General features: G+C 63.4%; 2 protein-coding genes across 8 annotated transcripts in view; one reads left to right on the top strand and one right to left on the bottom strand.

Moving 5' to 3' along the window:
* Nucleotides 1–545, bottom strand: part of NPHP4 (nephrocystin 4) — a 116214-nt gene extending 115669 nt beyond the window's left edge. The window contains exon 1 of one of the 5 annotated variants that reach the window (XR_016211317.1): nucleotides 438–545. The gene's annotated coding sequence lies outside the window, so the exon portion shown is untranslated. The remainder of the gene's footprint in view (nucleotides 1–437) is intronic. The other 4 variants (XR_016211318.1, XM_089301561.1, XM_070079390.2 and 1 more) reach the window with 4 other exon arrangements.
* The window catches only part of KCNAB2 (potassium voltage-gated channel subfamily A regulatory beta subunit 2), an 82816-nt gene that overhangs the window by 201 nt on the left and 59386 nt on the right, over nucleotides 1–23229 (top strand). The gene's annotated exons all lie outside the window — the stretch shown is intronic.

Raw genomic sequence — 23229 nt, 5'->3', positions numbered from 1 at the left:
GTGGGCACGGCCCTTCGCCCGCTCCTCCCGCCCGGCCCTGCGTCCCCGCCGCCGCCGCCGCCGGTCTCAGCCTCTCCAGCCTCCTCACCGCCTTCTCGCTCGCCTCCCTTCCCCCAGGCCGTGCGCGCTTCTCTTCCCCATCTGTCCTCCCGCCTGACCTTCCAGCTGCCACCCCGACCCTGCACAACTTCCCGCGGCTCGGGCATCCCGCAGCCTCGCCTCCCCCTCGCCCCGTCGGAGCGCCCCGCGTGCCCTCCTCCGACGGCTCGGCCCGGGTCCCGCGGTGCCCCCGGTCCCCGCCATCTCTCCCGTGGGCGCTCCCCTCCTGCCGGCTCCTCTGGCCCCCTACACCCCGCACCCCGTTCCCCGAGCTCGCACCCCCATCTGCAGCTTCCTCCCTCCCGGAGCCCTGGCCCAGGGTGCCCCCACCTCCCTACCTGCAGCTGCTCCTGCGGATGCGGAGACCCGGCTGCTGCAGGGCGCACCCCTGCCCCCCCCCCACACACACACACACACGCACACCGCGCGCCCGGGCGCCCAGGCAGCCCCTCTGGCTCTTCTGCAGGACCAGGCTCTCCTAGAGCACCCTGGGTGCTCCAGGTGGGAAGCCCCTGCCTCCGCCCCGTCACCATCTCCCTCCCCACCCCCCCTTCCCTGCTATGCTTCATTTTGTGAGTCAGCACTTTTGGGCTCCCTGGGGTGGTGGAGACCTGGCCGTGGGACTAAGGGTGGGTGGTCTGGACTGCAGTTCGCAGGGCTTGCCTGGGTGGGAGAGAGGCCAGGAGCAGGGGCCCGGGCCGTGGGGGGAGGGGGAGCCTCCGCCTCCCTTTCATCTGCCTGCCCTGTGTTGAACCGTTTCCAAGGGGAGATGACATAAGTAATAGCTCTTGGAGAAATGGGCCGTTAGCATTTATGGAAATTAATTCGTGCACATCTGAGCGTAAGAACACCAAGTTCAGGCCACAGCTGTCCCGCTGTCTGTCATGTCAGGATTTCTCTCTCTGCAACTTCTCCCCCTCAAAAACGCCACCAGCGCCACCTCCCCCCTCCCCATGCCAAGTGCAGGCGCCTGCTCTGCTGCCGTACTGCACTTGGGCCTGCTGCAGGCTTGGGGGCCTGTGCGTGGGCACTGTCTGCCCACCCGATGCGTGCCTGGCGGACGTGTCCACGGGCGGCTCCTGGGCTCCTGGCCCTGTGCTCTCGCTGCACCCGGCTCCCCGGATGCTGTCCAGCAGGCCCGACGTGCAGCCTCTCCAGGGAGAGGTCTCCAAGTCCACACGGCCTCAGTGGCGTGGACAGTGTTGGGGCCTCAGCACGTCCCTGCCTCCAGAGCAGCCCGCCGGAGGCTTCCCTTGTACAGCCAAGGTCCACCCTCCGTTCGTCGTCGTTACACCAGGCAACGCATGCTTTGTGGGCACTGATCAGTGCCCAGGGGTCGAGCCGGGCAAGGGGGAGAGGGAGGTGTCCTGAAAACGCACGCAGTCCTTGCCATGTGCTTCTTGTGTTCAAAACCCGTGTGCGTCTGGATCCGGAGCCTGGTAGGCAGGAAGCACGCACAGCGCCGATTGCCCCCGGGAGCTGGGGTGCGGTGGGGCGCAGGCCGTGGCCCTGGGAGGTTCGGCCCAGAGAGCTCTGGGCTGGCCGGCTCGGGGGGCCTCAGCCTTGGCCTGGCTCGCTTGCCTCTTCCAGTCGTCTTGTCAAACCCGAATGATTCAGGAGGAAGTGAGTGGCAGAGCTTTGGTCTGGCAGTTTCCGGTGAGGGCTGGTGGGAGGGGCTCCTCTAGACCTTGCTGTGTGTTGGCACCGGCTGTGGCAATGGGGCAGACAGACGGTGGCTATGTGGACAGAAAGCCCGCTTCCCTGCTGGAGACCTGGGGAGTGTGGCTCGGTCTCCGGTGTGTTTGGTCCTTGGCTGGTATCTCTGGGACCCTGGTGTCACCAACAGTCCCTAAACAAGGAGGTGAGCCATGAGCAGCTGTGGGCAGGGTCTAGGAAGGGCTGCCTCTGTCAGTGGGCAGGGCCGGAGACCCCACACTTGCCCATACCCCCTCTCCCAGCAGCCAGAGAGAGAGGTCCTAAAGCTACAAGGGCCTGGGCCACCCCAGGCTCCGCCCTGCCCTCTCTCAGAGGGTGGAGACTTCTCCAAGGTCACGGAGAGGCCATACCGGGCCCCCACTTCTTTGCATCCTTGGTGGTCGGAGCTGCAGGAAGCCGACACCCCAAGGGCACGGCCGGCCGCCCTTTGGGAAGCCGCTGTGCCAGTGCCCTTGTGGACATCTGTGTCACCGGAGGGCTGCTGGGGATGGGCAGTGCCACTGACCACAGAGAATTCTGGCCGACCACAGCCCTACAAGACCTGGCAGATGCGCAGTGTGAGCGTGCGATTGTTCGTGACTGTCCACACCGTGGCCAAGCGGTTGGAGGGGGGACAAGCAGAGAAGGGACTGCCCCTACACAGGAACTGCACTTCCTGCCTCGTTTCACCCTGGGGCCTGCGAAGTGGGCTGGTCAGCATGGATGGGGAAACTGAGGCCTGGGCAACGCCAGACTGACCCTCCGGCCTCCAGCGGTGAGGGGACCTTGATGCTGTCCTGCCCTGCCAGGACCGTGTGGCCGGCGCTCCCTCTGCTGTTCAGCCCAACTCCAGAAATCCTCCTGAGGTGCTGGGGAGGCGCGGGCTCAGCCCCCGAGGGATGTGGGAGCTCTCCTTTGTCGCCCTGCACTGCCCCTTCCTCCATGACAGCCACCCACGCCTAGCCCCAGCCCATCCTCTGAGCGAGTCTGTTAAGAGATGGGTGTGTGTGCCTCTGGTCCCAGCCGGGGCTGAGGGGGCAAAGGGTACAGGGCCCAGGGGGACCTCTGTTGCGTCACCACAGGGTGGGCTTGGCAGCTGCATGACTCTCCCTGCCCAGGGGGACCTGCCGGGGGTCCTCGTGTCCTTTGCCACATCCTGGGGGGCTCCCAGAGAGCCCGTCTTCCCCTTCCCATACCCTGCAGGTGCCTGCCACCCACACACCTGGGTTTCTGACGTCCCGGCTGGATGGGATGGGGTATCAGGCGCCCACTCCCAGCTCTGCCGAATGGTCACCTACGTGGGCTTGCATGTGTCACTTGTCCCAGGGCTGTCCCCTGCCCTGTCTCGCCCGCTTCCCTTGTGCAGGCCTCCTTGGAAGTCCCCCGTGCAGGCAGCCCCTCTCCTCCCTCATTGCAGCGCCTGGGCCCTGGCGGAGGTGACTTCTGACGCCGTGCATCGGGAGAAGGAAAAAATGGAGAGGGGGGCATCTGCCCCGCTCCACACCTGTGCTCTAGACGAGTTTAAGGGCTTTCCTCACCGTGACCTTGAGCTCTGGCTGCTGAGTGGTTGACACCTGTTATCCAGCTGAGCAGCTGAAAGCCAAGTGCCTTAGTCCATTTCCTGTCGCTGTAACAATTCCCAGGACCAAGTAATTTACAAAGAAAAGAGGTTCTGGGGGCCAAGTCCAAGAGCGTGGCACTGGCATCTGCCAGGTCCCTGGCTAGTGGCACAGGGTGCCATGGCTGTGTCTCTTCCTGTAAAGCCTCCTATGCTATCGTGACCACATCTACCCTACTCACCTCCAAATCCCATCCACACAGGAAGTGGGGGGTGACGTTCCTGGCACGTGGACGCTGGGGCCCACGTTTTCCCCCGGCACCGCGCCTGTGGTACTCAGATCCCTGTGCCAGATTGAGAGACAAAGAGCAAAGCACGCAGCACAGAGGTGCTGTCCCCGGGAGGTGAGCGGCTCCCGGCGCTGGGAGACGGCCAGGGACGTGTCCTCCGGGCTCCTCTGTCGCCAGCCCACGTGGCTTCGTTCTTTATCTGAAGCGGTGACACGGCCCCTGGAGAGTAGAGGCCTGGGCGCAGTCTAGGGCTCACAGCAGGAGCTGAGTGTCAGCTCCTCTCCTCCCACCCAGAGACTGAGCCCCGACATTGCCTGGCCTGGCTCCCCAGGGGCACCAGAGCGGACTGACTTGGGCCCACTTGGGGCTCTTAGAGGGGCCACCTCTCTCTGGAAGAGGACCAGGGACTGCTCAGGAGGGGGTGGGGGCAGGACAGAGAGGGAGGAGGGGAGCAAGGGAAGAGCCTGTCTCCCCGGTCTGCGAGGGCAGCCTCCCCGTGAACACCCTGGTCTCCCCAACCAGCGAGGCCGCCAGCATCCATCTGCACACCTGCCCGACTGTCTGTCCGTCCAATGCCAGCGGCCCGTGGGCAGGCGGGGCCTCAGAGCCGTGCTCCCGCCTTCCCCACGGAGCTCATCTCCCACCCCTTGGCAGCTCCATGATCTTTTAGAGGAAACACGTGCCCTCGGGTCCACACGGCCGGGGCTCACCGGAAGTAGCAGTCTCCCTGCCCCTGGTCTGTGGGCCATAGAAGGCCTGCAGACAAGACTCGAGACTCAAATCCATAGCAGGCTAATTATAAGTTGATCAGTTTGTATGGCGACCAGTGATGTCATAGAGATCCAAGTGGCTCTTGGCAGATAAAAGCTTCCACACCCCTGGGGCAGGGGATCAGAAATAAGGAGAAGGCCTGACAATGACGTCGGGTGCTTCCACTCAGAAAATGAATTTCAGGTCGAAACACTGTTGAAAATCTGTGACCATGCTAGAAGGGAAAGGCCTTGAGCAAGCCCTGCCCACCTCCATCCCCTAGGGACCAAGAGCCAGGAGAGGAGTGAGGCGGCCACGTGCCGAGGCTGAGGACGGGGGCCGGGAGACCCTGGACCCAGACTTAGAGGCGGGCCGGGCTGTGACAGGCAGAGCTGGGGAGGGGCTGTCTGGTGCGAGCCCTGCACGGGAAGGGGAGAGGACCGGGCAGGCTGGACGGTGGTCAGAGCCCAGCGTGGTCACAGGTGGGCGTCAGAACCTCGTGGAGCTGGACAGCGAGAGGAGGGGAGGGCCCAGGAGTCTTCTCGCCGCGTCCACCTGTCTGTGCTGCCGAGGGAAGGACGCAGGGCTCCCAGACAGAAGCACCGAGCGGGGTGTGGGGGCCTCGTTGGGTCCCAGGTCCATGGCTCGGCCAGCAGTGCCCACAGGCATTGAGAAGCCAGGGCCAGAGTTCAGAGGGCTGGAGGGGCCTGGAGGGGCCTGCCAGCACCCACAGGTCACAGCTCTGACAGTGGACAACGTCACACTGGGGGTTAGGGCCAAGAGTAGAGAGCGCAGAAGACAGAGCCCCGGGAGCGACCGTGGGTGCAGGACTGAAGACAAAGCTCAAGTCAGACATCGGGAAGCCCTGGGTTATCCCAGAGCCTGGGTGGAGAGGGAGACAGGGTAGGGGGCATGTGGCTGCCCCCGAGGGACCATCTGCATCGAGAGAGCGTGGGCCCTGAGGAGGAAACCTCCCTGGAGCAGGAGCCCATGCTGTCCATCCGGGCCCTCTCCGATCGCCCTATTCCCGGCTGACTGGTGGGGAGAAGGAACGTGGAACTGACTTCCCTGGGGTCTCCCAGTCAGTGCACGAGGAGCCGAGACCCAAGACCAGGCTGTTTGGAGCCAGCGTCTCCTCTCTCAGTCTTTGAGCTCCGCCGCTCAGATGGCCCTGGAGGAGTCTGACGGTGACAGCGAGAGAGGGCGAGGGAAGAGCCGCAGGCAGGAGGAGCCGGCAGGGCACGGAGGAGGGAGGTCCCGTTCCCGCTCACCGGCGCCCAGCTGCTGCCCCTTCGCTGGCTGTGTCCGTGGTGCGTCCTGTTCCCTGCCTCAGTGGGGCGTTTCTGGGGGGGGTACCCGTGAACTGTGGCTGCAGGAGGTGCCTGTGGAGGGGGTGACAGGAGGGGGACTGGGGGGGCCCGGGCAGGCCGAGGGGTCCTGAGCCACTCCCGCTGCCCCTTGGCAGCTCCGTCCTCTACGGCCCCTGTTCACCATGACCCGGGGGCTCCGGCTGTTTGGGGGTGCAGGTGAACCCTCCAGCCTCTCCTCCCCCACAGAGCGGCACCCAGGAATCACTCTGTGCGAAGGGCCTCGCCGTGTTCCCTCACTCCAGAACAGAAGCGGCCCCCTGCTGCCCAGCGCCCTGCTCGGCTTCTGAGCGCCTTGACTCCCACGCCATGCTCTCCCCGTGACACGTGCCCGCGCCGCTGTTAGCTTCCCAGTCCTCCAGGACGTGGGCGCCTTCAGGCACTGCCCAGGTGCTTGTCAACTGTCCCAGAAAGCAGGGTTCTGCAGAGGAGCAGGCCCTGCCACCCTGGCCCTGACTGAACCCCATCAGCCACCTGGCTGGCTGTGCTGTGTCCATCACTTAGCTGTGCCCTGGCAGTCACCTGGCTGTGCTGTGTCCATCACTTAGTTGTGTCCTGGCTGTCTCCTGGCTGTGCTGTGTCCATCATCTGTCTGTGCTGTGTCTGTCACTTACTTATGTCCTGGCTGTCACCTGGCTGTGGCCTGGCTGAGCTGTGTCTCCCTGGCTGAGCCACAGCTGTGCCATCTGCAGGACCACATCCTGCATCTCCCCACCCCACCCCCACCTCTGCTCAGTCAGCTCCGCACCCCCAGGGGGTATTGCCTTTCCCTGGTAACGAATCGATGGCGCCCAGGCCAGGAGGTGCTCAGGTGTCATGGACAGGAGGCCTGCAGCCGTCTCGTCCCTCTGCCCCTGCAAATGGTGCAGGTACCCGGAACAGGAACTGTAGATCCAGTCCCGGGGGACACAGGTGTGCTCTGCTCCTCTGGGCACGGCGGAGGCCTCAGCTTTACGTGCTGCCCTTTAAGAAGGGACGTCAGCTGCCCCGGCCAGGGCACTTCCAAGGCCCCAGGGGTGCTGCCTGCTTCCTCTTCCGCCTGAAAGTCGGGTTGTGAAAGAGCCGGGCGCTTGCCAGCCCGCCCCCGGGCGTGGGCCCCATCCTGCCGGTGCCTGGGGCACTTATCCAGGGGCCCAAAGGGAGGCTTTCCAGAAGACACAGAGACATTTAGCAAGGCAAACAAGGACCAGCAGGCCTGCACTTGGGCTGCCAGGCCACAGCAGCGGGGGGCGGCCCCTCCCACTCTGCCCTGCGGGAGGCCATGCAGCCGTGCACACCGCTTCCCCAAGGGCCAGGGGCAGGGTGAGGTCGCTGCTGGGGGCCCATGTAGGGGAGGGGACTGTGGTCCAGGGCGCCATGTTTCACCCTGGCCACCACCGAGGTACCTGCAGGCCCGGTGGACAGGACACAGTGGTGTCTGCACGTGGACAGAAAAAGAGGGTGGGTGGGAGGCTGCTGGGGGCCCATGTAGGGGAGGGGACTGTGGTCCAGGGTGCCATGTTTCACCCTGGCCACCACCGAGGTACCTGCAGGCCCGGTGGACAGGACACAGTGGTGTCTGCGCGTGGACAGAAAAAGAGGGTGGGTGGGAGGCATCCTTCCAGGCAGCAAGGGTGGGGTTCGAGCGGCAGGGACAGTGGGGGTGTTGGGGTCACCATGGACAGAGGAATATGGACCGGGACCTCCCGCTACCACAGGCCTCCGTCCTCCCTGAGTCCACGGCACCCTCATCCAGCCCGGAAGGTTCTGGCAAAACCCGGTGGTGTGCCGCTGGGAGGGATGGTGTTTGCCAGTTCCCCACCCCTTGGCAGCCTGGTAACCACAGCAACCACAGGGTACTACGGGAGGGACCGGGCCACCTGCTGGCTGCATGGGTGCCAGGGTCTGGCTGGGCCCCAGGGTACACAGGTGGGCAGCAGGAGAGGGGGTGCCCGAGCCGGGGCCCCTCCCCCAGAGGGTTGGCCAGGCGCCTGAGCCAGCAGCCTCAGGGAAGTCCCTTCAGGCTCCTCAACTCTGTGATGTTGTGCTTTAGGGGAGGGAAACCGAGGCAGGGTGGGCAGGCCACCCCTGCAGCTGGAGCCGGGGGCACAGTGCAGCTCTGTGACCAAGCCTCCCGGCCCGAGTGCGCTTGTCCTCTCATGACTGCTGATGTGGGCCTGTGAGGACGGGCGCACCTGTCCCCACGGCCTCTGCTGGGACAGGCACTGCGGGGGGCGTCTGTCAGGAGAGCTTTGTTCCCCACGGCTGCCCCCTGCAGACCAGCCCAGGGGCAAGGGGGCCATCGGCTGACTTGGGGTGATCAGATAAGGGAACCCCCAGTCCTCCCCACACCCCAAACACAGGCTCCCTGCTTTCCAAGCCACGCAGCCTGGCTCAGTCCTCCAGGGAGACTGCGCGTGTGTTGATGAGTTGCGTTGGTGCACGGGGCAGTGCCTGCCTGACACAGGCTGATTTCATAGACTTGAAAGTGCCCAGGTCGAGACCAGAGCACTCGCCTCCCAGGACTGCCTGTCCGGGTGCTGGCGTGCAGGCTCAGAGCTGCAGAGGGGGTGAGTGCCGCAGTCCTCCTCACCCACTCGCTGCCCTCTGGCCTCCCCACTGTCCATTCCTCTGCCCCTCGAAACTGACCCAAAAATCACCCACCCCCATGTGAAGCCTTGGGACCAAGCAAAGGCCGTCCCCACAAGGGGCTCCCTGACTCCGCTGGCCATGACCCTGGAACTTGTGCCCAGCCGCGAGCCGCAGGAGGTGGACGCACCCCTGCAGCAGCAGCTGAGCCAAAGCCAGGTGCGCGGCGCCTGTGCACGGAGGCAGCTGTGGCCCTGCGGCTGGTGTCCTGGCTGCCAGCCGCCCGGCATCTGGACAATCAGGCTGCGTCCCTCAGCCCTCAGCCTTCCTGGCCAGCAGCCTCGGCCACAGGCACTGCCTGTGCCACGATGAGGCTGCTGAGCGGGTCTTCACAGCCCGGGCACTTAATTACGCAGAGCTAATGCCTTCCAGCCGCGGAAACCATGCTGGGGCGTGTGGGTCCGGTGCTCCCGGGCGGCGAGCAGAGAAGGCCAAGGTGCCTGGAGATTGCGTTTGTTGCAGAGCTGCCTGTGCCTGGCACCTGCCTCCTGCCCTGTCTGTGTTCACTGTTAACCCACAGCTCCCCCGGGAGACGTCCTGCGCGTCTCCATTCCTAGTGTCCTGAGCAGCTAGTGTCCCTCACAAAGCGCCCAGTGGCCAGGACCAGATGGGACTGTGGTGGACTCCTGGTCCTAAACCCTAGACCACCCCATCAACAGGGCAGTGTTCACCTGGACCTTGCCCCTGGGCCGGGGTCACCAGGGTGTCCCCAGGGAGAAGCCACAGGAAGGCACAGCCCAGCCCCCCACCCCGTCCCGGCTCCACAGGATTCCCCGGATCATTGTCCGTCCCCCCCCCCGCCCCCCCGAGGAGTCCTGAGGCAGGGGCACAATCCACCACACACAGTAGCACAAGGGCCTTCCCAAACCCAGAACGGTGACTGTGTGCCACGTCCCCGCCACCCTCTCCTTTCCTAATTCACGGAGACGCTCCGTTGCGCCTTGGCCTCCAAATCAGGACGTGCGGACCGTTCACGCGGTGCCCCTGGGTTTCCTCCCTGCAAGTGGGGTTTCTGGGGCCCAGCACGCGGGCCTCTGCTGCCCAACAGGGTCAGCCCCGCGGCCCCAGAAGCCCAACCCTCGGCGGGGAGCAGCCCTGCCGAGCCGCGATGCCAAGGCAGAGTGCCTGGTGGCCGTCTGCTGTGCCTCGCGTGCCCGACTCAGCGCAGCCGTGCCGGACCCGGTGGCGTAGAGCCAGCTTTCAGGCTGCTACTGGGGAGCCGCGTGGGCACCGCATTAATCCTCCTGCCCTGCCACGTGGGGCGGGGACCCGACCCTCTGAGAGCCGCTTTGTTTATTCTTCCAGGCCCGGATAGCAGAGGCACTTCCTCCCGCGGCCCCAGCCAGGTGGGGAGCAGAGCCAGGGCTGCAGGCCACAGGGGGCTGCACCCCCAGAGGCGGGGACGCCCCCCCCCCACCAAGAGAAGACTGTTTCCCTGCTAAGGCTGGGGGTTTTAGAGACCAGAGGGGTTGCACCTGTCCCTCTAACTGTGGCTTAGCTTCCTGTTACGCACCGTCAACCGGGGTCCACAATATAACATGGGAATAAGCAGGCTGGATCGCGCCAATTACAGGGTCCTGTTATGATCCCTCACTTTTAGCTCTCGTTACGCATCTCCCCTGGGCCTGCTTCATAGACTAACTTGACCGTCGCTCCGGGCTCTCTCCAGCACCTGGTGGCGGCCACAGTCCCCGGGTCCCTAGGCTTCCAGAGGCACCGCCCGCTGGGTCGCTGGCCACCCTGTCACGAGACCACCTTCTCAGAGTCTGTCCTGTCTTCTTGGGCGTAGCAGCGGAGGTGGCTGGGACGGAGGTTCTCGTCTTTGTCAGGGGAGAATTCAGAAGCGAGACAGGAGACAAGGCAGCGAGGTTTCACGGGGCGGGGCATGGGGCGCCTCTGCAGGCGGAATCTGAGAGAGGGGGCCCGTCGTTCAGACTGGAGTCGGCAAGGCTGCTGGTTTAGTGGAGAGGAGACCCCTGACTGGCCAGGCGGGCATCTCTGGAAAGAGCTAGCCTCTTTATACAGACTGCGGCTCACGTGGGGCTGGGGTCCAGGTCCTCCTGCGTTTCTTATGCCTCCCACCCTCTCCTAAACAAAGGCGTTCGGGGGGGGGGGGGGATTCCTCCCACGGCCTCGTTCCGCAGTGTTCTCCGACTGGGGCCCACTCGGGAGCAGGCAGAGAGGATCCTCCTAGGGTGCCTTCCCGGGGGTGGGGCTGGGACCGCCCGTGGAGCTCCCGGGACTCCGCCTGTGAAATACGGGGCTGCTTCCCTGTGCAAGGTGCTGGCGGAGACAGGTTCCGTTCTGTCTTCCTGTCACTGCACGGGGGCCCGCCCCCCTCCAGGGTGATCTCATCACAGGAGTCTCAGGTTAATTACATGCACAAAGGCCCACCCCCAGCGCCCCTTCCAGTCTGGAGACTGCTCCCCCGAGCAGGGAGAGCCCGCCAAGTGCAGCTGGCAAGGGCCGAAGGTGGGGCCGTGGGTGCAGGCAGCGGGGCAGCCCGGAGGGTGAGAGTGGGCAGGGCAGCGGGGGGGGGGTGAGAGTGGGCGGGGCAGCCGGGAGGGTGAGAGTGGGCGGGGCAGCCAGGGTGTGAGAGTGGGTGGGGCAGCCGGGGTGTGGGAGTGGGCACAGTCGCAGTGGATCTCGTCTGGTGGGAAACGGACAGTCGGGCCTGGAAGGGCCGAGTGCTCACCGCTTGGCCATGAGTGGGTGCTGTGTGGGTCTCCTCTGCCCGCACCTGCGGGCGTTTGTGCAGGCAGGGCCACTCTCCTGGGTCAGAGCAGTGGTGGTGGGAAGGTCAGGCTGCCTCCCTGGCCATCACCAGGAGGACTGGGGAGAGGACAGGGGAGGCCTGGCCCCTGGGGGCCGTGGGGGCTCTCGGGGTAGGTGACTACTCAGAGTGCCAGCTCACCCTGGCCGGCGGGGGGAGGGATTTGCACTCTGGACATAAGGGCGACCCCGGGGAGGCAGGCCCGCCTGAGTGCTGCCCAGCCAGCACCTTCTCCCCCGTCCAGTGGAGTCAGGGTCCCCGCGACTCTGAGCACTGTGGCTGGAGCCTGTGTGCACACTCACCCTGGTCTGGGGATCGGCAGAGAACAGTCACCTTATGCCATGCCCGGAACTGTGCCAAGCATCGCCCGGGGGCCCAGCTGGACGCCAGGGCCAGCGTGTCCCGGCAGTGCAGCTCCCATCCTCACAGATGGACCAGCCCAGCCCCTCCGACGTTGGCATGGAAACTCGCGTGGGCCAGGCGGATGAGAGCACCCAGCACTCCCCAGGCACCCTGCCTGCCCACTCACTGCATGGGGGCTCAAAGCCCAGATGGTCTAGGGTCTGGATTGATCTAGGGTCCCAGAGAGGGCGGACCCCCGGCCATACCTGGGGGCAGGGCCAAGTGGAGGACAGTGTGGCTGTGTAAGCCCACTCTCTTTCCGAAACGCCCTCCTGGGATCACCAGGAGGCTGGCCTCTTCCTCCTCCTCCCACCTGGGATGTAAGCAGTTAAAGCCTGCACCCCTGCCCGGGGAAGCCAACCAGCAGCCTGGAGCGGCTCCAGGCTGCCTCCGGCCGGCCGGCCGAAGCTCTGTCCGTCCGTCCATCCGAGGCTCTGTCTGTCCGTCCATCCGAGGCTCTGTCCGTCCATCCGTCCTCAGCACCGCTCCGTCCATCATCCCCCCATGGGCAGGGCCTCCTCTGCACCCCATCCTGCTGAGTCAGGTTTGCATCGGGGTGCCAGGCTTGTTTCCTCCCAGCCCCCTCGCTGTGTTTTGCCTAAATTGGCTTCACTTAAAATGCCAGTCTGGCCAGGAGAGGGGACTCAGCGTTTTCTTTATCCCTTTCATTGTGGATGTTCCGGAAAGCAGCAGGTAGACCGGGCCCTGCAGACGCTGTGTGCACGTCGCTGTTACCTTGACCACTGTAGGGGAGTGAGGGAAACAGGTGGACCTGCCCCCAGGCCTTCACACACACATACACACACATGCACACGTGCATACACCCACATACATACACACGTGCACACATGCATACACGTGTGCACACATACACATATGCACATGCATGCACACACACCCTCGGCTCCGGGTCCTCCTACGGGTGCAGGTGCAGGGACTCCGTCTATCTGACACTGCCGCCGGGTAACTGCTGCAGCCGCCGCCACTCTGGGAGAGCCAGAGATGCCACAGCGGTGGCCGTGGCCACAGGGCAGCTTCAGTTCAGCATGGCCCGTGGGCACTGCCTGGAACTCAGTGGGCTTCCATGGCCACGCCTTAGGGAGCTGGCAAGGATGGGGAGCCCAGAGGCTCTGCCTCTCAGGGATCCCACTCTGGTGCCTCGGTGAGCAGGCAGGCGGGAATCCCGGACATGGGCCAGTCAGACCCCCAGGCCGTTTCCTATTTATCATGAAGAATGGGGCTAGGTTTTATTTTTTTTTTTTTAAGATTTATTTATTTTATTTGAAAGTCAGAGTTACAGAGAGGCAGGGGGGAGGGCTTCCATCCACTGGTTCATTGCGCTGATGGCCACAATGGCCGAAACAGCCAGTCCAAAGCCAGGAGCCAGGGGCTTTCTCTGGGTCTCCCATACGCGTGCAGGGGCTCAAGGACCTGAGCCGTCTTTCATTGCTCTCCCAGGCCATAGCAGAGAGCTGGATCGGAAGTGAAGCAGCCGTGACTCGAACCAGCTCCCGTATGGGATGCCAACACTGCTGGCGGAGGTTTTAGCCACTACGCCACAGCGCCAGCTCCTGGGGCTAGGTTTTCAGAAGGCGGTCAGTGGGGTCTGGTCCCCAGGAGCGGCCAGTGCACAGGGTGGGCCCCCCTTGTCCCTCTTTCTGTTCTCTTTGAGGACTCTCAGAAGGACAAGCCCAGTTGCCCAGACACCAGCACAGGCTGAGAAGCGCTCTTGGTGCCAGCAGACCTGCGAAGGGACTGTGGGCTCTGTCCCCAGGCATTCCTGCTGCCTCCACCCTGAGCCTCGGAGGGGCTCCCGGGGGCTTGTTTCCGTGGGAGACTCAGGCTTGGGAGCGTGCTGTGGAGATGTCTCGGGCCTTGACACTGGCCTGGGCCCTGCAAGGAGGCACCGGGCAGCCCAGCCCTGGACCTCTGGGGGTAACCACCGTGGTCGCAGCTAAGGCAGGAAATTGGGCACACACGGGCCCCAGAGGGAGGAAGGAAGTGCCGCCAGGTGCACCTCACTCCTGGGGGGGCAGAAGCGGCCCCCACAGCCCCGACCATATGTTCTGAGTCTTCGAAATGGGCCCTGGCGGCATATTCATGTCTGGCCACGGGTCTGGGGTCACTCAGATGGCATTGGGTGGCTCTCAAAGCCCTCCCAGCCCCCCCATCCTCGGGGGGTGGGGGGCCTGGGCCTTGATCTTCACCTGTGCTGTGCAGCATTTTCTGAGCGTCGGGAGGTGGCCTGGGATGCCCTGAGGGTCAGAGCCTTCCACACACAGGGGCCTGAGTGTGCCACTACCTGGCCTGGGGGCAAGTGTCCAGCCTGGGCAGGGGAGGCCTTTCCCAGCTCATCTGCAGGGACATGAGTGGACATCAGGTTGTCAGGTGGCTTGACTGACAGGTAGAGTGGGTACCCTCACCCACACTCACCCACAGGTGCACATCCCCTGCCTCTACCCACACCCCAAGGCCTCTTGCCAGGGCCAGCCCAGAACACCCCGTCCTGCCAGGCTCTGGCCTCTCCCTCCGTCCTCCTGACCAGCTTCCTGGCCGGGGGAGGAATGCTGACACACTTTGGCAAACGGGGATACAAATATAGTTTTTAAAGGGAAAAGTAACCACAGGATGGCCTGGAATTTGCTTTCCGCCCAGGGCTTGCACCACGGGGTTGACCTACTGCCGTCCAGGGTTCTGGGATGAGGTTAGGAGGCTCTCTGGTTTCCAGGGAGTGTTCGCTGGCAACCAGTTCTCTCGCGCGTCCCCATTCTCTCTCCCTTTCTGTCTCTGGCCGGTGATTGCCACCTTCAGCCCCTGGCTTCCATCTTACCATTGGGTCACATGAATTTCTCGTACCTTTTAGGGACTGCACTTACTCCCTAAGTGGGCTCATATCGAAGTGAAACTCACTGTCCCTGCCATGAGGGGCCAGCCGTGTCCTCGTCATCCCTGGAAAAACCAGGAAACGTTGACTTCAAGACCCATCACGGCCGCGCCGTGGCTCACTAGGCTAATCCTCTGTCTGCGGCGCCGGCACCCCGCGTTCTGGTCCCGGTTGGGGCGCTGGATTCTGTCGCGGTTGCCCCTCTTCCAGTCCAGCTCTCTGTGTGGCCCAGGAGTGCATTGGAGGATGGTCCAAGTGCTTGGGCCCTGCACCCCATGGGAGACCAGGAGGAAGCACCTGGCTCCTGGCTTCAGATCAGTGCAGTGTGCCGGCCGTAACGGCCATTTTGGGGGGTGAACCAACGAAAGGAAGACCTTTCTCTCTTAAAAAAAAAAAAAAGACCCATCACGGGAGCGCGTGGGCTTTGACCATCCCAGCCCAGGGGATCCAGGACGAGCCACCCACTTGTTTCCTGGGTTCACAGGTGGACTATCTGGAGGGAGGTCATCAGTGTGTCGAGGGCAGGCTGGGGCCTCTGTCCCTCCTGCTCAGCTGAGTGTGGAGATGGGCAGAGAGGAGGCTTTCCTGGCAAGAGGGTGTCCAAGGCTGGGCTGGCCTTCGGGTGTCAGAGATGTAGGCCGGAGTGCCATTGCCACGGAAGTCTGGGGCCAGAGGGCAGGAGGCTCATTCCTGTGGCTCGGGGGGGCTCGCGGGCCCCACTCCTGGGTCCTCAGAGCCGCGTGGCTGAGCAGATGCAGATGGTGGAGGTGTTGCAAGTGGAAAGCACAGCCCCCTCTCTGCTTCCGCCCACCCCCCGGGGAACCACTGCCCATAGAGTGGGTGACCCGTCCAGACTGGGACGCAGCCTCTGTTTTGGACCCAGGGGCCAAGAAGTCCCCAGCAGATGGGGACACGCAGCCTCCCTCCCGGGAAATAGCAGGAGCAACGCCAGTGGTTGCCACAGATACGGGAGCAAGAGGGAGAAGCAGGCAGGTGTGTCCCTGCCCAGGTGTGAGAGGAGAGGCCGGCCGGTGTGCGCCTGGCCAGATGTTAGAGAGGGGGCGGGCCGGTGTGCCGGAGGGGCAGACGGTAGGGAGAGCTGCCACGGTAGCCGGGCTTGCCTCAAATGTCTCTGGCTACCAAGCCGAGGCACTTGACCTGGTGCCAGAGGCCCTCAGCAGCCCCTGCGGGCTTCAGAGAAATTCTTGGAATGAGAGATCCGCTCTGAAACCTAGAAGCAGGGCTCTGGTGACGGTCCGGCAGGTGCTCCCAAGGCGAGGGGGCCGTGGAGGGAGAGCAAGAGAAGAAATGCCCCAGAGGTCCCTGGGAGGTCCGAGGCCACTCCTGAAGCTCCTGGTAGAGGGGGGCTAAAGGCATCGTAAGGAGGGCACCTGGGGTAGGAGGTGAGAACTGAGGCTAGGAGGAGGGCCTAAGAATGGCCTGGAGGGTCATTCGGGGGCAGGTCCCCAGAGCAGAACAGTGAAAGCGAGGGTGCTGGGGGAGGTGGCAGTGGGGAGGGGGAGGGGGAGATGGTGGAGGGGAGGGGGAGGGGAGGTGGCAGTGAGGAGGTGGAGGTGGCAGTGGGGAGGGGGAGGTAGCAGTGGGGAGGGGGAGGGGAGGTGGCAGTGGGGAGGGGAGGTGGCAGTGGGGAGGGGGAGGGGGAGGTGGTGGAGGGGAGGGGGAGGGGAGGTGGCAGTGAGGAGGGGGAGGTGGCAGTGGGGAGGGGGAGGTGGCAGTGGGGAGGGGAGGGGAGGTGGCAGTGGGGAGGTGGAAGCAGAGGCGACAGGAGGGTGTTCACGTGTGTGCCCGTGCTCACGCCTGCAAGCCTGTGTGATGTTTGCTCTGCATGTGTGCTTCATGAGCCAGGCAGCATCCCAGTGGGGACTGCACACCCGGCAGAGGCCGGAGCTGAGCCCCAGCCTGAGACCCTGCAGTACCCGTGTGGCCGCACTGCTGCCCAGGAAACCCGGGAGGAGGCCTCGGGCTGCAGGGCTCCCTCTGTCCCCCGAGGAGAAGCAGCCAGAACACGGCTCCCACCGCTCTGCCTCCCTCTGCTCTGCCCGGCGTCAGCCTCACGCCGGGCTGTGTGCCCTACGAGCAGAAGCCACCTGTGCAGCCAGGGCCGACACACCCACATGCTTCCAGCGAAGGCGTGTGGGGCACCGGTGAGGCGCCAGGCTCCGCCCAGGCACAGGGGGCTCAGCAGGAGGTGACACAGGCCCTGCCGGCACCCTCTGGGGCACCTCGCCCAGGTCGGGAGCACGCACAGTGACGTGATGGACGGTGCCCTCCAGGACGGCCTCTCTGCAGGGCGACTTCTGAGCGCAACACCCAAGGAAGAGCATCCCAGGCCAAGGGGCCCCCAGCCTCCCGCCCCAGCTGTCCGTCGAGCCACTCGGACCCCTGCCAGCTCCAGGACACCGCCCACTGCTGCCTCCCTTCCTAGGAACTAGCGCCTCGCCTTCCTCTCACCCCCACAGCACCGCCAGGCGACCCAGAGCTGCCGGCCTCCCGGAGTCGCCAGCCCCTGCCACCCCCTTCTGCACCTGGCCCAGGCCACCTCGGCTCGCGCCGCGGGTGCTCCGGAGCCTCCCTCGTGGACCCCGCTCTTGCCTCCACCGCCCAGCCGGTGCTCAGAGAGCAGCGCTCAGCTCACTCCGAGGAGGCTCGCTCTATTCCCCAGCGTCTCCCGCACACTGACTGGACTGGGGAGGGCAGGCTGGCTCCACGGGAGCCCAGCAGGAGGCAGCCCCACCTCAGACCCTGCTCCAGGAACTCAACTCCGCACGTTCTTAACCCAAGAGGGCTTAAGAACACTGCGTTTCTGAGGCCAGCACTGTGGCGTAGTGGGCTAAGCCTCCACCTGCGGCACCGGCATCCCATATGGGTGCTGGTTTTAGTCCCGGCTCCTCCTCTTCCGGTCCAGCTCTCTGCTGTGGCCTAGGGAAGCAGTGGAAGATGGACCAAGTGTTTGGGCCCCTGCACCTGCATGGGAGACCTGGAAGGAGCACCTGGCTCCTGGCTTTGGATCGGCTCAGCTTCGGCCATAGCTGCCATCTGGGGAGTGAATCAGCAGATGGAAGACCTCATTCTCTGTCTCTCCCTCTCTCTCTAATTCTGCCTCTCAAATAAATACGTTAAATCAAATGAAATCTTTAAAAAAAAAAAAAACCACTGTACTTCTTTAACTACAGCACAGGAGACAGAGCACACGCAGTCTGTATGAGCAACTCACGTCAAAAATAAATGAGCCAGAGTCACCCAAAATAGTGCGCAGGAGCGGCGGCAGCCTGCGACGCCCGGCCAGCTGGCCTCCGCGCTTTGCCGCCGAGCGGCCTCCGGAGAGCGGAGAGAACACGTCGTGGAGTGCTTACTCCAGAAGAGATCGTCAGGCCGGGGGCCGGGGGTCGGAATCACTGGCAGCGCCCAGGGTGCCCCCTCCGCCCCAGCACCCCTGCCGAGCCGCGGACTGGAGCCCAGCCGGCAGCGTGGACTCACGCGACCAGGAAGGTCCCAGTTCCACCTGTAGGGGTTCCACTTCCAGGCTCAGGCTGTCCGCACGGAGGGCAAGGCTTGGGTGCAGGAGGCGCCCCGGTGACCAACGAGCAGGGCAGCGAGTGCTGTGGCCATGATGAGGATTGCACCTCGGTCCTAATTTATTACCGTGAAAGCCACTTTGATTTTCATGTCATAAATCAGGGACCTTCACAGTATGACCCAAGATTGATTTTATTTATTTGAAAGAGAGAGAAAGATCTTCTATCCCCTGGTTCACTCCCCAAATGGCTGCAACAGCCTGGGCTGGGCCAGGCCGAAGCCAGGAGCTTAGAACTCCATTTGGGTCTCCCATGTGGCTGGCAGGGACCCAAGTACTTGGTCCATCTTCTGTTGCTTTCCCAGGAGCATTAGCAGGGAGCTGGAAGGGGGGCAGCCAGGACTCCAACCAGAGTTCCAATATGGGATGCCAGATCACAGGTGGCAACTTAACCTACTGCACCACAATACCAGCCCCTGTTTCCTAAAAAAAAAAAAAAAAAAAAAAAAAAAAACTAATTTATTTGAAAGGCAGAATGACAGAGGGAGAGGAAGAGAAAGATCTTCCATCCACGAGTTCACTTCCCAATGGTCACAGCAGCCTGGGCAAAGCCAGGAGCCAGGAACTCCATCCTGGTCTTCCAGATGGGTGGCAAAGGCCCAAGCACTTGGACCATCTTCCGCCGCCTCCCCAAGCACGTTAGCAGGGAGAGTAATCGGAACGGAGCGGCTGGAACTCAGACCGGTGCCCTGATATGGGATGCTGGCATTGCAGGCAGCGGCTTAACCTGCTGCAGCGCAGTGCCGGCCCCACACTGATTTCTGCAAAGGAGGTTTTACAGGAACACGGCCACATCTTTTCCTTTACATCTCAGGCTACTCGGGCACCGCAGAACTGAGTAGTTGCAACAGAGCCTAAACTATGTACTCCGTGAGCCGTCACTGCCAATGTCACTGCCCCTGCCGTGGCTGCCTGGTCACAGGCGTGAGCGTCCCAGGAGGCAGCCCACTCACGGGAGACCACTGCTGGTGAGGATGGAGAGTTTGCTCCATCTCGTTTTCCTTGCTGTTGTTGATCTGGGATTCTAGGTTTCTGTTCTACAAGAGCGTCTTTTGGGCAGGGACATTTGAGTCCCTGATTAGTCTCCGTCCCTCCATAAAGGGAAGCCTCAGACCACCTGCAGCTCAGGCGTCCGGGGCCAGGCGAGGTGGTGGTCCACTGGGCCACCCTCCCTGTAGGGCTCCCCAGACATCTTGGCGGGGCGGGGGGAGCTCAGGATTCCAGTGGGCAGGGCTGGGAGGGGCCCTTGCCCTTGGGAGGGGGTCCCTTTCCAGCCCAATGCTGACATCGCCCGGCTTCTGTGAGTCACAGTGGACCTGTTTCAAACCTTGAGCTCTGAGGACCACATCCACCCCGTCGGGGGACAGGGGACTTTCCAGGGGGGTTCCCTTCCCCATAGACCGTGGAGCCAAGTCTGGAAATGGATCCGGCATTTTAGTGGCCTCGTTGGACACAACGGCACCCAGAGAACAGTGCAGGGAGCTCCTAAACCGTGAAGGTTCGCCCTGCAGGAAGACTCCGGGTGCCACTAACACGGGGCCAGCCATGAAGCCCCTGAGCAGGCACCAGCAGGAAATCCCAATCCAACTGGGCTGCACCCCTCCCCCACACAGGAGGTTTAGAAGGGGGAGGGGCCAGATGCTGCAAGCAAAGCCGGTGCTCCAGTGGGTCTGCCTCCGGGGAGCAGCTGCCAAGCGGATTAGCAGGTCAAGTCCCCTGGAGAAGAGGTCTGATCCCCTGTGGTGGAAACAGCCCAACCCCAGGCTTGACTGGGTCCCAGAGACGGCAGCGCCCCAGGCCAGCAGGCGGCTGGGCAGAGGAGGTGTGTGGCTCGGAGGAGTCAGACAGACCAGGAACTCCCACGTCGGCCGTGGACGGCCGTGAGCCACGTGAGCCCGGCCTCCCAGAAGCTGTGCCGGGAGGAGGCTTGCTCTGGAGCGGGGCCAGGCAGCGAGTGTTTGGAGCGTGCACCAACTCAGCCTCTGGCACCAGAGCAGCCGTGGCCAAGGCGCAGAGGTGCCGTAGACTGAACGCCTGTGTCCCCCAGAATTCGTAGTTGAAGCCCTAACGCCCAAAGTGATGGCTTTGAGAGGTGGGGGCCTTTGGGGGGTGATTAGGGTTCAGTGCGGTCACGGGCGGTGTGACCCAGGAACTGAAGCCACCATGTTGGGTGTCCACTCCCATGTGGGGTGCCTGGAACTGAAGCCTACATGCACTTCTGATCCAGCTTCCTGCTAACGTGCACCCTGGGCATATCAGGTGATGGCTCGAACATCAAGCCCCTGCCATCCCCATGGGAGACCTGGGTGGGGCTCCTGGCTCCTGGCTTCAGCCTGGCCCAGCCTTGGCTGTCGTGGGCATTTGGGGAGTGAGCCAGCAGGTGGAAGATCCACCTCTCTCCCTGTCTCCCTCTCTCTCTCCCTCAGTCACTGTACTTTACAAATAGAGACATAAATGAGACCGTGGGAGTAGAAGCCGAGGGTGGGGTTAGTGTTCTCCTAAGAGGACACGGAGGCCCACGCACTCCCTCTGCTGCTGTCGTAGAGGGAGAAGGCGGCCGTCTGCAAGCCGAGAAGCCTCCCCGGGCCGCAGCCGCCGGCTCACAGATCTGGGACTTGCAGCCTCCAGCACTGGGAGATAACTGTTCGCCGCCTCCAGCGTGGTGGAACAGCAGCCCCAGCCGATCAAACACAAGGGGGCGTGGCTGCGTGCCGGTGACGCCTTGTTCCTGGAGGCCGAGATTTGAGTTTTATATGGTTTGGTATCTGTGCCAGGAGATATTATTCTCGGTCTGGTTTTCTTCCAACCTTCTGAAGATGGGAAGCCGTTCTCTGCTCGTGCGCTGCACCGACACAGCCTGGACGGGGCCCGGGCATGCAGCACTCCGCTGGCCGTGTCCCACAGCAAGCGTGGAGGCCACCTGGCGTCACCGGCCACCCACCAGCCCCCGGGCGCCACTGCTGCGGGTGCTGGGTGCCCCATCATTTCGCCAAGCACCACAGAAACAAATACCTTTCAAAGAGAGCAACCCAGACGTTGACGTTACAGAAAGAGGCCAAAACGAAGGATGAGCACCTCGGACGCCCGGGCCGTAGACTCCCGTTCCCCTTGCGCCAGCTGGCTGACCCCGGCCTCGGCGTCCTCACCTCAGTCCACAGGACAGCCAGCGGCCTCCCCTGTGTGTTCGTACGCACTCGGAAATCATGTCACGCACCATCGGCCGAAATTGGGCTTCCAAGCGTAAGCGTGAGAGCTGGTGTGAGGATGGACAGATGGGTCATTCGACAAATGGCCTCAGTGGCCAGGAGCTGGGCTAGGCAGGAGCCAGGAAGCCCACCTGGGACTTGGGCCATCTTCCACTGCTTTCCCAGGCATGTTAGCAGGGAGCCGGATTGGGAGTGGAGTGGCCGGGATTCTGCCCGGCACCCACGTGGGATGCTGGCACCGCAGCCCGTGGCTCGGGCCCCAACGCCCTTGGCTCCCTGCTGCTGTCCCCTGGAGACCCTGTGAGCCACGCGCTCCTGCCGCCAGCTGGGGCTGTGCTCTCTTCACAGCCCCGGTTGGGGGCATGGACTCAGCAAAGATCCGTTCAGTCCTGTGCCTCACGTTGTGGAAACATCTAGAAGCCAGGAGGAGACGCGCGAGGGCCCACTCAGCGGAAGACCAGGCAGGCCTGGAGCACACCTGTCCTGGGGGGAGGTGGGGACAGCGCAAGGCCGCTTGCTGCTGTACAGCCCGTCCTTGCCTGCCTCCTGCCCCCCCCCCAAACCCGGCCAGGAAGCCCCCAGCATCCCTGCTGCTGAGGGTGGCCGCAGGCCTTGGGACGCAGCCTCCGTGGTGACAAAACCAGAGGAAAGCACCAGTTTCCTGGAAGCCCGGCTTAGAGACTGGACAGTGATCCCAGCGACGGTCCCCGGGGGCCAGCTGGGCCGGTCACAGCCACACCTGCCACGTCCACGGGCCTGGCTTCCGGACGCGGCGCAGACCCAGCCCGTGCAGGAGAGCCTGGGAAGCATGGCTTCCCTCCTCATTCAGTATTTGGACTGTGTTGAAGCACGTCTGACATAAAATACGTCATCTTAAGTGGACGGTTCGTGGTGCCAGGTAAGCTCCTCATGTCTCCGCCACCCACCTCCGTGCTCTTTGTCATCCTGTGAAACTGGAACCCCGCGCCCCTGGCAGCCACGTGCCACGTGTCTGACGGACGACACGGAGAACCTCACGCACGGGGACTCCCACGTGCTCGGCCTTCCTGGCCGGCTTGTGTCCCAGGTTCATCGCCATGGGAGTTTCCTGCTGCCCTGAGGCTGAATCCCGCCCCTCATGGGCCACGTTTCCCTGGGTACTCTGTACCCGTGGCCACGTGGGTTGTCTCCATGTTTTGACTCTGGTGGGGCATTCTTAGGAACAGGGGCGCACACACGTCTGAGTTCCTGCTGTCTGTTCTGGGGGGGACAGGTGCAGGGTCACAGTCCCCAAGGCTGACTTATTTATTTGAAAGGCAGAATTACAGAGAGAGGGAGATCTTTCACCCACTAGTTCACTCCCCAAATGGCCACAACGGCCGGGGCCGGGCCAGGCCCAAGCCAGGAGCCATTCTCTGCTGCTTTCCCAAGAGAATGAGCAGGGAGCTGGATTGGAAGTGGAGCCCTGGGGGCTTGAACCAGTGCCCTGATACGGGATGCTGAGTCACAGGTGGCAGCTAACCCAGCTGCAACGCAGCGCCAGCCCCCACTTTAATTCTTCGAGGAGCTGTCTGTCCCACTGGTTTCCGCGGCGGCTCTGCCGTCTGCATCCCCACCAGGCGTGCCTGAGGGTTCACCTGTTTGCCATCGTCGCTGTCTGGGTAGTAGCCGCCCTCAGGGTGTGAGCTGCTGGTGTGCGTGTCCCCAGTCCCGGTGACACAGCATCCTCTCGTGAGCTGGCGGGCCGACTGCTCCCGTCTCTGCGGAAATGTCGGGTCAGGTCCTCGCTCTTCAAAGCAGCGTGTGTGGTCCTTTGCTGCTGGGCTTTGGGAGTTCCCTGTGAGTCCCGGGTATTAGTCCCTGCTCGGATAGAAGACTTGCGGTGGTCTTTGAAATAAGGCGTTTGTGACTGCCAGCCAGCATTCAGCAGTCGCCTGCCTTCCTGGCCTAAACTCCTTTAGGTTTTAAAAAGAGCCTGCAGTGGGAGAATTGCCGCTCGCTTC

The sequence above is a fragment of the Oryctolagus cuniculus genome, chromosome 7 (genome assembly GCF_051225735.1).
Source record: "Oryctolagus cuniculus isolate XC-2025 breed Fujian yellow rabbit chromosome 7, ASM5122573v1, whole genome shotgun sequence".
Classification (NCBI taxonomy): Eukaryota; Metazoa; Chordata; class Mammalia; order Lagomorpha; family Leporidae; genus Oryctolagus; species Oryctolagus cuniculus.
Note: the sequence above shows the minus strand (reverse complement) of the source record. Positions and strands in the feature narration are given on the sequence as shown.